At 39.6% G+C, this 14509-nt stretch overlaps 1 protein-coding gene and 1 long non-coding RNA gene across 4 annotated transcripts in view; both read right to left on the bottom strand.

Annotated features, from left to right (window-relative positions):
* LOC134219455 (beta-1,4-glucuronyltransferase 1) overlaps positions 1-14509 on the bottom strand; it is a 98770-nt gene that overhangs the window by 10870 nt on the left and 73391 nt on the right. The window lies entirely within an intron of this gene.
* Positions 2855-3405, bottom strand: LOC134219454 (uncharacterized). The gene is made up of 3 exons (XR_009981569.1): positions 3241-3405; positions 3074-3173; positions 2855-2999 (listed from the first exon to the last, which is right to left on the bottom strand). It is a non-coding gene; the product is annotated as an uncharacterized LOC134219454 (long non-coding RNA).

The raw sequence follows: 14509 nt of genomic DNA, 5'->3' as shown, positions 1-14509 counted from the left end.
GGCAGTTGTATTCATTAAAAGAATCATCTGCTCATCTACTCTGTTCACCTTATCCTGGGGAGATGCGTTCATTAAAAAAGGCATTATCAGCTATGTTCGCCTTAAACCGGGTAAACGCGTTCATTTTAAGAAGGCATTATCTTCTAAGTTCGCATCGTATTACGCAAATGCGCGTTAATTTAAAAAAGGCATTATCTCCTCTGTTCGCTTTATCCCGGGCAAATGCGTTTATCCAAAGAAGGCACCATCAACTCTTATCGCCCTAAAGCGGACAAACGCATTAATTGAAAGAATGCATTATCCACTCTGTCCTACTTCAACTGAGCAAATGCGTTCATTAAAATAAGGCTTTATTTCCTATGTTAGCCTTATACCGGACAAATACATTCGTTTAATGAACGCATCATCTTCTCTTTTCGCCTCAAAATGAGCAAACACGTTCATTTTAAGGGCAAATCTATTTTTTCCTGCTTTATATCAGACAAACGCGTTCATTTAAAGAGAGCATTATTTTCACTGTTCGCCTTATTGGAAGAAGGCGTTATCTCCTCACTTACTCCATTTCATAGAATAACACTTTCACAGATAATAATGGCGTAGAATGATAGTTAAAGTTAATTAGACACAAAAAAAAACAAAAATGTTGGTTAAATAGAACCTTTATTGCCTTTCTCTAAGTAACTCTAAGTAGTACACAATCATGGTTCACACACCAATATGAGTCATTTCCATTTAACGAATGTGCAAAATGGAGTGACTAATTATTGTTACAATGTGGGGTCAGTGTATATACTTTCATTATTTTCAAAGATTGTCATTTTACGATTCATCAATATCTGTGGGTGTTAAAAATAATGCTGGAGAAAACTACAGATTCGGAATGTATGCGGGGTAATGGCCATTCGGGGTAATGGATTTCGGGGTAGTGTCCCATTCGGGGTAATGACTTTCGGGGTACTGTCCCATTCGGGTGGAGCCACATTGAAGTCGTTTTTCACGCGTTTTTTACGCAATTTTTTCTCACCGGCTTGGTGGTCATATGGCTACCACTTCTGCGCAGGAGGCCATGGGTTCAATCCCAGGCCCGTTCAATTCCTCCTACTTTGTACCTTTCCATATATTTCTCATGTTCTAGCAGTCGCTGGAATTGGAAATGGGCTTGGAACCTCTGCCATAGAACCTAACCCCCAGATTCCAATAAAATTCCGCATGAACTCGTGGCGAGTGCAGAGGTGCTCTGGGCTTGCAGTGAGCGAGAGATTGCCTCAACAATTCCTTCCCATCCCCGATGACCGTGAGGACGTGGCCAGACCATTTAAAATACTAGAGCGCTCGGGCTGTGCACATTGATATACAGCAACACTGCTTTCAAAATTCAACATGGCGAATAGATCGAGTCACGTTGAGTAGTTTTAAAGCAGTGACCCAAACTGGTTTTATGACGTATTTGAAAGCAATAATAAAACTATTATTAAAACTTCAGAGCTAACAAAAAGTTTAATTTTAAGAGAGTTTATGATGAATATCTCAAGAGTGATATAAAACCTTTGTTCGTTAGTATTTAATTATTCCCACAATAAAACCTTATTAAAATTCATATAAAACCCAACGGTCACAGAATTGTTACTTGGGTAAGGACGCATTGATTAATTTAGAAAATTTGATAACCTAACTACTATGTACACTAATATTTACAATAATTTGATAACCTAAATTGGAACTAGCGCCCTAATGGTCGCCTGGTCCGATTGTAAGCAACGAACCCTAAACCTTTCCTTACACTCACCAAAACGCTCGTGTAGAGTTTTAATACCGGCCAGACGGTGGACCTCAGAAGTTGGAGTTTTGCCTCAAGCACTCTGATCACTCTACCGTTGAGGACGATGAAGGTGTCATCTGCGAACAGAGACAGAATGCCGCCTTCTGGAGGTTCTGGCATGTCGGAGGTGAACAGATTGAAAAGCAGGGGCCCGAGGATACTGCCCTGGAGGACGCCTGCGACGATGTTGTGTGCATTAGAACAGTGTTGCATTTTGAACTGAACAAGAGCTAAGAGCAATCGGTTCGTTCGTAAAAATTGATCACAATCGCAGTAATCATTGATCATCGTTCAAAATTTGAAAAAAGCTCTTGCTCTTTGCGTTCAGTTCTGAATTTTGAACGCGTTCAAAAATTAAGTTCAAATTATTTAAATATCTGTAATTTTAAGTATAGTCTAGAATACAATAAAATGCTGAAACAATACTCTTACAACTATGTAATTGATCAAATGTTCTGTCTACATTTATTAATTTAGGTCAATATCTAGAGAATCAATTTGATGTCTAACGTTTACTCATTCAAAACAAACGCGCTTTAGAAATTATTGATGTAAGAAAATTTAAGATAGTTACATAATAGCACTTTAACTTCGAGTGGTGTGGTGGCAATACGTTAATTACAACCTAGGTGAATTCACACAAACTTAATATTCGCTTCAGATATAATATATTTCTGCCATAGGAAAAACAATTACAGAAAAAACGGCAAATCCGCCCCCTCTTTCATCGTCAAACTGTTAGTGCGAAACCTCAAAATTTTTGTATGGATCGCAATTATTATATTACCTCTTACTCCCTCTTCCTAATTATGTGAAGCAATTTGTGTTCGTTTCTAAAATGAAAACCAATTGATTTGAGCTCATGAATAACTAATACCCATTACACCAACAATGTCACTGTCAAAAATCGTCTATTTTACGATAATGTATTTTAATAAATACAGTTTCTGAAATAAACGCTGTTTTAGTGTTGTGAGGTACCAAAAGTATACTTTTGGCAGATGAAATAAAATAAAATAAAATCTTGTTATTTAAACATGTAATTCAGCTTTATGAACATTTTCATCTACATAAATCATTTTGCAACAGTTGAATTCACATTCCGGTTGAAGCTTAGTCGTGCATGTTTTTGACTATATTATCCTGACTTGACTGAAGGTTACTTCACAGTTTACACGATCTGTGAATGAAATGGTAGAATTAAAAGAAAAGATTTCCCATAAACAAGCATTTGCATAAACAAATTTGTCTCACCGTTGAAATCTTATTTATTCCTTAGCATCACAGATCTCGAAGCTTTCATTTCGAAAAGCAAGGAATATACGGTATTTAAATCAGTTCTCCTGCAATAGACCTTTAATTTAAAATCACGTTACAGGGAGTTATACAAATATAAATTTATTAGACATATTGATACGTACTATGCGCTGGTGTCGAATTTGGGGCTACGTAGAAATATATCGAGGAAATGATGGTAGAAACAGTGCTGAAATCCCTCGCAGTGCGAAATCCATCGAGGAACATAATGTTTTGACAATTTAATATGCAACAATGGAATGTTCGTTTTGCGTTCGTTCAAAGCCTGCTTAAAGTTCCGTATTTTGAACTGAACGCGCGTTCTGTTAATATGCTCTTGAGTTCAGTTCATTTTTCCTGAACACAAATGGATCGCGTTCAAATGCAACACTGCATTGGAACTCGCTCCGCTGATTGAGACCCGGAATGTCCTTGCCGACAGATAATTGATGATGATTTTCACCAGGTAGCTGGAAATATTTTAGTTTTTACACCAGGCCATCATGTCATACATTGTCAAACGTCTTCTCGACATCGAGTAAGGCCATGGCGGAGATTTTTGAGACAAACTTATTCCGTCTGAGGACGTTGGTAACTCGGGTCAGTTGGTGAACGGTGGATCGACCGCGTGGGAAACCAAACTGTTCCTCGAGCAAGATGTTGAGATTTTCAGCAGACTCAAGTAACCGGTGATGAATAGCTTTTTTGAATAGCTTGGATAACCCTGAGAGAAGGCTGATGGGACGATAATTTTTGGGGGAGTAAGGATCCTTCTTGGTAATGAACCTAGGAGCACGCGCGCAGGACATGCGACTTTCGGCTCCGAATCTCCAGGAAATCCAGCAGGAGATCGGCCGGCTGAAAAACAACAAAGCCCCTGGAGTTGACCAACTACCAGGAGAGCTGTTTAAACACGGTGGTGAGGCACTGGCTAGAGCGCTGCACTGGGTGATTACCAAGGTTTGGGAGGATGAGGTTCTGCCGCAGGAGTGGATGGAGGGTGTCGTGTGTCCCACCTCCAAAAAGAACGATAAGCTGGATTGTAGCAACTACCGCGCAATCATATTGCTGAACGCCGCCTACAAAGTACTTTCCCAAATTTTATGCCGCCGACTAACACCAATTGCAAGAGAGTTCGTGGGGCAGTACCAGGCGGGATTTATGGTTGAACGCTCTACCACAGAACAGGTGTTCGCCATACGTCAGGTACTGCAGAAATGCCGCGAATACAACGTGCCCACACATCATCTATTTATCGACTTCAAAGCCGCATATGATACAATCGATCGGGACCAGCTATGGCAGCTAATGCACGAAAACGGATTTCCGGATAAACTGATACGGTTGATCAAGGCGACGATGGATCGGGTGATGTGCGTAGTTCGAGTTTCAGGGGCATTCTCGAGTCCCTTCAAAACGCGTAGAGGGTAACGGCAAGGTGATGGTCTTTCGTGTCTGCTATTCAACATCGCTTTGGAAGGGGTAATACGAAGAGCAGGGATTAACACGAGTGGTAAAATTTTCAATAAGTTCGTCCAGCTATTTGGCTTCGCCGACGACATAGATATTATGGCACGTAACTTTGAGAAGATGGAGGAAACCTACATCAGACTGAAGACGCAAGCTAAGCGAATCGGACTAGTCATCAACACGTCGAAGACGAAGTACATGATAGGAAGAGGCTCATGAGAAGACAATGTGAGCCACCCACCGCGAGTTTGCATCGGTGGTGACGATATCGAGGTGGTAGAAGAATTTATGTACTTGGGCTCACTGGTGACTGCCGAGAAAATGATACCAGCAGAGAAATTCGGAGACGCATAGTGGCAGGAAATCGTACGTACTTTGGACTCCACAAGACGCTCCGATCGAATAGAGTTCGCCGCTGTACCAAACTGACAATCTACAACACGCTCATTATACCGGTAGTCCTCTATGGACATGAGACCTGGACGATGCTCGTGGAGGACCAACGCGCACTTGAAGTTTTCGAAAGGAAAGTGCTGCGTACCATCTATGGTGGGGTGCAGATGGCGGACGGTACGTGGAGGAGGCGAGTGAACCACACACCAAAAAAATCTCAATTTTATAAGGGACGCAATCCTTTAAGCTGTCGTAATCAACCGAGATGCATATCCAATCATAACATAATATTGTGTCATATTTGCTTCAGACACCCAAAACAATATATTTGCAGTATCATTCTGTCATCAAATACCGAATGCTATCCATTAAACACTTCTCATTACCAAATGGCTTAAATTTACAGTAAGAATGACAAATCCAAAGCGCTCCGAAACAAACAAAGTGACCCATGAATACAATATTATTAACGCACCAGCTGAGCACTGTTTTCGTTTCTCCTTTTTCACCTTCAGCGCAGTTGCAAGGAACAAGCAGTGGATGGGCTGATGCTTCCCCATATTCGTGAAATTGTAGAACATGTTAAGCTTCGATCTCCTTTCTGCCAAGCAGCAGGAATGGTAGAGTGGTATCGAACGGGACTCCCACTCATAAGACCTGGTGTTAGATTGACATGCTGGGCCTTACCATTTTTGCTACATGCACTAGTTTTTTTGGTCGTGTAAAATTTAGGATACACATTTTCAGAGCCTTGTAAAAATAATTTGAACGCAATAATGCGTCTTTTGGTTCGCTTGCATATGTCGGTCTTAAATGACATAATGTTACAGGACTTTTTCGTAGTGTGCACGAGTTGCATGAGCTGCTGGGATAACCATCCATCGTTCACACCGCGAAAATCGGACGACTGCGGTGGGCCAGGCACGTAGCCAGAATGTCGGACCCGGTGAAAATGGTTCTCGACAACGATCCGACGGGCACAAGAAAGCGATGTGCCCACCTTGTTGCAAGGTGGATCGATCAGGTGGAAGATGGCTTGCGGACCCTCCGCAGACTGCATAATTGGCGACGTGTAGCTGTGGACCGAGCCGAATGGAGAAGACTCTTATATACCGTACAGGCCACTTCGGCCTTAGTCTGAATAAATAATAAATAAATAATAGGATAGAAAAAAGAACAGTTCAGATTCTAAATTTGGGGCATTCGAAAGTAGCGACACGTTGCAAAACCGTTTAACATTGGGCTACAATGTACCACGCTTCTCCACCTTTTGCCCTTTCACTTACTTGTCTATTCCTTCATCCATGTATCTGTTCAAATTTGCAGTTTTCTTTCTTCTTTATTCATGAGAATTTCCATACCTGCATATTTCTAGAAATGTCAGTATGACCTCCTTTTGAGCCTTCTATGAAATTACCGTATTTGAAGTGGTATGAAAATCTTAAAGCACACTTAGGCAAAAAAGGTTCAGCTTGATTTACTGATTATACCAACAACAAAGTCTCCTACCTATAACTCAACCATAAAATCTGCCCTTAACACACTCACTTTTCATTGAATTCACCGAATTCCACCCGCCACACCATCTCTAAACCCAACTTCGTTATGAAACCATTTTTATTTTATTCAGTTAAACCTTTTAACTTGTCGGCTACAGCAAACGATACAGTAAATTCGATCACGGAGGGTTGTGTGGGCGTGCGTGAAGGTGCGTGATTTCAAGAAAATCCAACGAGACCCTGTCATAAATTTGGTACTTTTATGTACATACATGTAGGACTGGTTGGCAGTGCATTCCCTGGCGGACCAATCCGCCATGGTAGTCGTGCGGGATGGTTAGTCAGCAGAAAGCAGAAAATATAAACCAAGGCCAGGAGTGCACAAGCAAAGATAAAGCAGACTGGAAAGGCTTGAACGAGCTGTGTAACAGACAAAGTTATGCTATTGGAAAGATATTTATTGCGAAGTGCCGTTGTTAGTATTCCTTAATTGATCACGACTCGAATGTTGGACAATAATTTTAAAAAAGGTGATCAGTACATATGACCGAGCTCACAATCTGAAACGAGGCTTCTGATTTATCAAAATAATAATAATAATAATAATCAATGCTCATTTTCCAGTTGCAAAACACCCACACCAGCCCTGAAGAAAATCGCATCGCTGGATTGAATCGTCGGCATTGAAATAAAATTGTCAACTGAACTGACTGAAAGCTAATTCGAAAATCAATCTTCCCCAAACTCGACAAAAACGCGATTCTTAAGGGTTTTCAAAGCTTACATATATGTATATAAATATGAAACGACTTATTATACGTTGCGTTGCGTTGTAACATAAATACGAAACGACTTATTTGTATAAAAAAGGCAAATATGAATTTAAGAGAAAGGTATAAAAGAACTGTTGAGAACTGTTATTAAAATGCAAACTAAAACATTGAAAACCAGCCACAAAGCTTTATTTGTATCTGCTAATAAGACTTTTTACTTCATTCATCACAAGGATTGAATGCGATTCAAACGGCAGTCAGCCTCCACACTAAACGATGAAGCGGAAAGAGTAAGTTTCTTTGCGAAAGAGCTTTTTCTTTAGGAACCGAGAACTCAAATAATGATCAAAGGCACCGAAGCCGACCAGCAACCGGGGCACGCACGCCTAAAAGCAGATGTTTATCCTGTATTTCTCTTCAGCACGTCTTTCGCCAGTTCGTACCCTAAGGCTTAAGTTGAATATTTTAATAAAGTTTTACCAATTCCGAGCACGCCTCAACTAAATGTCAGTATTTAAGAAGGTTATATCCGTTTGGCCTTTTTGAGTTCCGTTTCGAGCTACTGGAACGTGTATGTGGGTTATATGACGTTCGGGAGCAGGGAAGAAATTTTGCATTAGGGTTATGTGGAAATTTGAAGGCTCTGCGGACGTGTGATGCGCTATTAAGGTGAAGTTTCTCAGCTGTAGCGGCTCGGCCGTCTTGGTGGCAGCGGTTATGTTATGATTATTATGATGTTTCCTACCGGAAATATAGATACACAAAGCCCGTCGTGTATGATGTTTGCCTATTTTGATTATATTGGCCATTTTTTCATCCAAGATACAGGTGCTTTGGAATTGTACTTCATGAATTTGATTTTAACAGTTCTAGCTTGTTAATTATTAAATATGTCTTAGAAGGCCATCTGATTCACCATGAGTTGATTCACTTCAGAAACGGCATGCTATAACCACGATCATCAAAACACATTCATCCATTCAATTCCGCTGAATAGGCAATAAAAGCTCAACCTCACGCTCGCAATTCGTCCCATCAACCACTGACCTACGTCGTCGTTTCAAAGTCCTCGAACAAGCGAGCATTTTCGGCGAATAATTCAACTTGCTTTCATCATCATCGTCTCACCCATCACCATCGCTGCAGGCTGCCTGTTTGGTTTTCACAACCACCCGACAAGGTGAAGCACCATTTCGCAGACTTTGTGACGAGTAATAAAGCGAGGGTACCCCAACATTGCATTTCGGAAGCTGTTTTTTACACAGATTCTACAGTTTGGCGAGGGCCACGTCATCTGTGGATGAATGTCCAATGAAAACGTCGGTCAGTCGAATATCGCACGAATCGGTGATAAAAACTAAGACGATTTTGAACTACTGAAAAATTCAAAGCTCTATTATCCAATTCTCGACTTCGGGATCAGATTATGCAAGTTGTTTGATGGTTTTAATTTCATTCGTGGCGGTTGAGAAGCTATGCTGTTTTTTGCACTTTGATTCAACTATCAGTAAGGGTGACTAGTAGACTAGCCCAAGACAACAACAGCCTGAAGTGGCACTTTCAACGAAAGAGCAGCTTCCCTTAAGATGACTGGAAAGATATTCGATTCGCTGATGTTAGTACGCTGCACTAGGCACGGTGTTCCGAGAAAAACGACTTACGGCAAGTTCGAACAGTTAGTCATCGAGAAGTTTGTAGCATGGACAAGAACGCTACCATGCCGCAAGAGAGCGAACGAAACACGAGATAATCGGACGCAGAACAGGCAAAACTCGATTTTCCGGAGAAAGAAGCGCAAGCAGGAGGGTCGAAATCGTGAAAAGACGGATCAGCTGTACCTCGCTCATAATGCGCGAAAGTTGTATGGGAAGTTAAACCGTTCACGTAAGGGCCACTTGCTACAGCCTCACATGTGTATGGACTGGACAGAAACGGGAAACTTCTTACTAACGAACAATTTCAAGAACAAACCTCAAAAGAATTTCTTGTGGATTTACAGGAAAAAATCCCGTAATGAAATTTCTGAAAAATTAATTACACAGCAAAAAATATTGAAAATTCAACGACATGTAAAAACGCAGCTTCTCCCAACCAATGAATAGAGCTTGCTGACGTTTATTCATCTTTCTCTTGCACGCGCACAGAAAGAATGGGTTTTGTTTTCATCGGGAAACGCGTTGCCCGATGAAAACAAATCCTATCCTCTCCATGCGCTTGAAAGAGAAGGATGAGTAAACGTCAGCAAGCTCTATTACTAATAGATATGCAGTGCCGTAGCGTGCAGTTGACCGGGTTGGCTCCAGCCAAGGGCGCCAGCCCTCAGAGGAGCACCGAAATCAAGAATCACGGTAGAAAAAAAAAATAATTAGTTACAGGGTCAATTACAAACCGACCACAAAACCCAAAGTTCTATGATGAGGATATTTTGAGTGATCTAGAGAAAACAAAGAATATTTCTTTTATCTCAAATAAACATGTCGAATGGTTTGATCTTAGTTTTGACCGTTATTTTGGTTTCTCTGAGACTTCCGGAACCGGTAGCTCTTTATAATAAGTCTAAAAATCTCATATTCTTAAAAAATATTTGAAAATTGTGGATCGGACTATTACTGTCACCGTTCAAATGCCCAAGTTCTGTAGGGCCCTTTTGCTCGCTTATACCAGGGTAGGGGTAAGAGTAAGGATGATGTAAAATTCAGAGACTCCGAAAAGTTTCCCTAGGAAATCCAGAATAATCGTTATTGAAAATTCAGATCAACTTTTCGTGGATAAATTGAAATTCCAAACAATTACTGGTGCAAACATGCAAACTTTAAAAAATGTCGTGGAAATTAAAAAGTTCCTATAGAAGTCGAGTGAATTAGATCCCACATTGTTACGCCCACATTTTTGTTTTGTTTATAATTCCGCAATCCTAGATGAAAAAAAAACATAAAGGCGCTCCAGTGGGCTTGTAATCCACTGAAGATGAGCAAACCATGCATGCCTCGTTCTCTTGTTTGCTTCACAAGCAGCCAGTGGTAGTGAGGAAACAAATTCGGCAAGCAACACGAAGCTTCGATGCTCTTGTCACACATAGGCTACTGAATCATACATGTTCGTTGCTTGATCGCCTACCGAGGGAGGCGATTTTAACGAACTCTTGTGTTGATGTCACTCCTGCGTTGTATTACGAGAGAAGTTGATACATAACAAAGCAAAACAATTCTCGCTTAACTTTTCAAAAGGTCCTAAGTAACATTTTTTTCATGAATTAATTTGAGTAGCGCAATCAAAAGCTTTCATGTTGTTCTGTCGATTGCGCTATTCAAAATAATTCATGAAAAAAATGTTACTTAGGACCTTTTGAAAAGTTAAGCGAGAATTCTAAATTTTGCAACTGTTCTCAGGCTGCAATATACGAGACAAATGTAGCGCTTCTCTCTGAATACATGTTTTTACGAAGCAGTTTTGATCCACACGCGCAACAAAAAAATGCGGTTGTTTCGAAGGGCTAGACACTAATTGGGTATAATCTATCTTCTATATAGGGGAGATGACGGCTTTTGCAGTTTTTGTTCTATTATTGTCCCTGTCAGGGGGTTTTCTATAACCAATTATGCTCAAATTTGGCCTAAACATTCTTTGCATATCAAAGAATATTGTGGCCGAATTTCATAAAATTTGGACGACAAAAACGCCCCTGACAATAATAGAACAAAACCTGCCAAACCCCTAATAAAAATGAAATGGTCTGTGTTCGTATCCGCATAACTCGAAAACGGCTGGATAGATTTTCTACATTCCTTGAACAAATAGGGGAACGGTTTGGCACTTCATTCCATAGCTCCTATTTCCACCCCATCAAAAACAAAACAATGAAAAAGAATATGGTTTGTTTCTTATTTTTGTAATTTTTTTCAGCAGTGAGCACGCGTGTTAGCAAAAAGAAGCCACGAGATTGGTGCTGTATTTCTTTGTATATCTGTTGTCGTTTCCAACGGGTTTATATGATATTTTTATTTTCTCATGCGAAAATCACGAGTAAGGGTGGAGAAATTATGAAAAACTAAAATTAAGATATTTCGCATGGGCAGTTCAGAACGCGCATTTTCGCCTACTATGCAGGAGAACGTTTGCTGGGTCGACTAGTCTTCTTCTATCTTCTTCTCTATACCTATAATAAAAATGAAATAGTTTGTGTTCGTATAACTCGAAAACGGCTGGATGGATTTTCTTTATTCCTTCAGCAGATATGTTCGTTATCGTTTCCGACGGGTTTATATGATATTTCCTCATGCGAAAGTCAATGGTAAGGATGATCAAATCGTGAAAAACTGAAATTAAGATTCATATGGATATTTCGCATGGGCAGTTCACAACGCGCATTTTCGCCTACTATGGAAGCGGTTGGATTTAGAAAGTAGTCGTATTTTACAAAGTTCTTCGGAAGGTCAAAACTATTTTGTTGAGAATTAGTTTATTTCGGAATTCATTGTTCAAGAGACTTATAAGATAAGATATCTCGGAATCTAGACCTTAAGTCAAGGATGTTCACTTGTCCTAAGACGAGTTTATACCATCCCATTGAATTCCACCACTTAATTGTATCTTGACAGATACGTATTTCGACCTCAACAGTAAGGCCGTCTTCAGTGTCTCGTACTTGACTCGACTCAAGTCGAGTCAAGTAAGAGACACTGAAGACGGCCTTACTGTTGAGGTCGAAATACGTATCTGTCAAGATACAATTAAGTGGTGGAATTCAATGGGATGGTATAAACTCGTCTTAGGACAAGTGAAGACATTCCACTAAAAAGCTCAAAATAATTTTCTTATCAAGGATGTTATCAATCATTTAGTAGTTTGTCAATAACTTATCCCAAAAGCTGAGTTTCAAAATGTGTTGTATGGTGGACTTCTAGTGCGAAGGCTTTTCTACAACTCTGTCTAATGGTTCGTTGTTTGAATTCCTTTAGTAACGGAGTTAGAGCTATAGTTTCAGTAACTTAGACTAAATAATAACAAAATTCCAATCATTTAGTTTAAGTTACTGCAATTAGACGCTAGTGTACATAAGATTTTTAGCAAAGTAGGGTATCTAAGAATCTATTCAATTTAGCAAGTAGCTGTATTCTACAAAAAGAAGGTGCGAATTTTCACTAGAAATAAGAAGAAATTATTTGTATCAATAATTTTTCCTTAAAATACAGTGAATTACATTTGTTTTGATGTATTAATCTTATTTGTACGTCAATCCGTTACCGAGATACAGCTGATTTTATTATTCCGGATTCTAAATGGACATAGCTTTAGGATATCTCGGAATCTATTTAACTTAGAAATTCATCGACTTCTACAAAGTTTATCGAAAAGTTAAAACCATTATGTTGGAGATAAGTTTCGTTCGGAATTCGCCCACCCAAAGGCGCTAGTGTACATAAGACTTTTAGCAAGGTAGGATATCTTGGAATCTATACAATTTAGAAAGAAGCCGTCTTCTACAAAGTTGTTCAAAAGGTCAAAACCATTATGTTGAAGATTAGTTTAGTTCTGAATTGATCCATCGAACGGCGCTAGTGTACATGAGACTTTCAGCAAGGTAGGATATCTTGGAATCTATTCAACTTAGAAAGTAGCCGTCTCCTAAAAAGTTATTCGGAAGGTCGAAACCATTCTGTTATGTTGAAGAATAGTTTAGTTCAGAATTCATCCGCCCAATGGCGCTAGTGTACAAGAGATTTTCGGCAAGGTAGGATATCTCGGAAGCTATTCAATCTAGAAAAAGACGTCTTCTACAAAGTTGTTCGAAAGATTAAAAGCATTATATTGAAGATTAGTTTAGTTCAGAAATGATTCACCGAACGGCGCTCCGGTACGGTAGGATATCTCGGAAGTTATTCAACTTAGAAAGTAGCCGTCTTCTACAAAGTTGGCCGGAAGGACAAAACCATCATGTTGAAGATTAGTTTAGCTCAGAATTCATCCACTCAATGGCGCTAGTGTACAAGAGACTTTCGGCAGGTAGGTAGGATATCTCGGAAGCTATTCAATTTAGAAAGATCAAATGGTCAAAACCATCACGTTAAAGATTAGTTTAGTTCAGAATTCATCCACCCAACGGCGTTAGTGTACAAGTGTCTTTAGGCAAGATAGGATATCTGGGAATCTATTCAATTTAGAAAGAAGCCGTCTTCTACAAAGTTTGTTCGAAAGGTCGAAATCATTACGTTAAAGCACAAACAAACAGACATAACATATTGAACATTCACTCATCAAATTTATCGTCGTTCAAAGACTAACGACAACTGTTGATTTCAGTTAATTTGGCAAATCACGATGCGTACGCCACGAGTAATCAATTGGCCAACTAATGATTATTTGAATTGACCAGTAAATCAGTGAACGATGGAGGTTTGACGAGTGTTATTTCTGTTTGTCTGCGAAAACGGCTACCGCAGTGATGGCGTTGGGGGCAATCATCGATGGTGCAGCAGCGGTGGTTGTTGATAGTGATTGAAGACATCACAGCTCTCTAAATTTCACATATTCCACTAGTTTTGTGTACGCTAGCGCCACCAAGCGGATGAATACCATAATAATGAGATTTGAAATATAATGGTTCTGACCTTCCGAACAACTTTATAGAGAATCATAACTCTCTAAATGATACATATTCTGTGATATCCAATTCAATTGGTAGCCTCATGTGCGTTTCCACCACCTAAAAAATCAATCCCGAGTTAAGGACTTAATTCACCGTAAGGTTTTGATCATTCTAACTCTGTGGAACATCACAACTCTCAGAATTAAACAGATTCTGATATATAACAACTTGGTGTAATATCACAAATCTATTTTTCATAAGTTCCGAGATATCTAATTCTTTCATATACGCTAGCTCCGCCAAGCAGATGAATTCTGAATTAATCAGACGTCCACCGTAATAGTTTTGATCCTTTGAAAAACTTTGTAAAAAAACACAACTATCTAAATTCTACAGATTGCAAGATGTCTCATTCAACTGGTGATCTCATATACGCTAGCGCTGCCAAGCGGATGAATTTCAAATTAATTAGATGTTCTGCGTAATGGGTTTGATCTTTTTAACAACTTTGTAAAATATCGCTGCATCTCTCTAAATTATACAGATTCCAAGATTTCTAATTCATAGTCTCATATGCGCAAGCGCTGCCAGGCGGATGAATTTAGAAATAATGAGATGTTCATCGTAATGGTTTTGATCTTTCGAACAACTTTATGCAATATCACAACTTTCT

The sequence above is a fragment of the Armigeres subalbatus genome, chromosome 3 (genome assembly GCF_024139115.2).
Source record: "Armigeres subalbatus isolate Guangzhou_Male chromosome 3, GZ_Asu_2, whole genome shotgun sequence".
Lineage (NCBI taxonomy): Eukaryota > Metazoa > Arthropoda > Insecta > Diptera > Culicidae > Armigeres > Armigeres subalbatus.
This window is presented reverse-complemented; position numbering and strand designations above follow the sequence as displayed.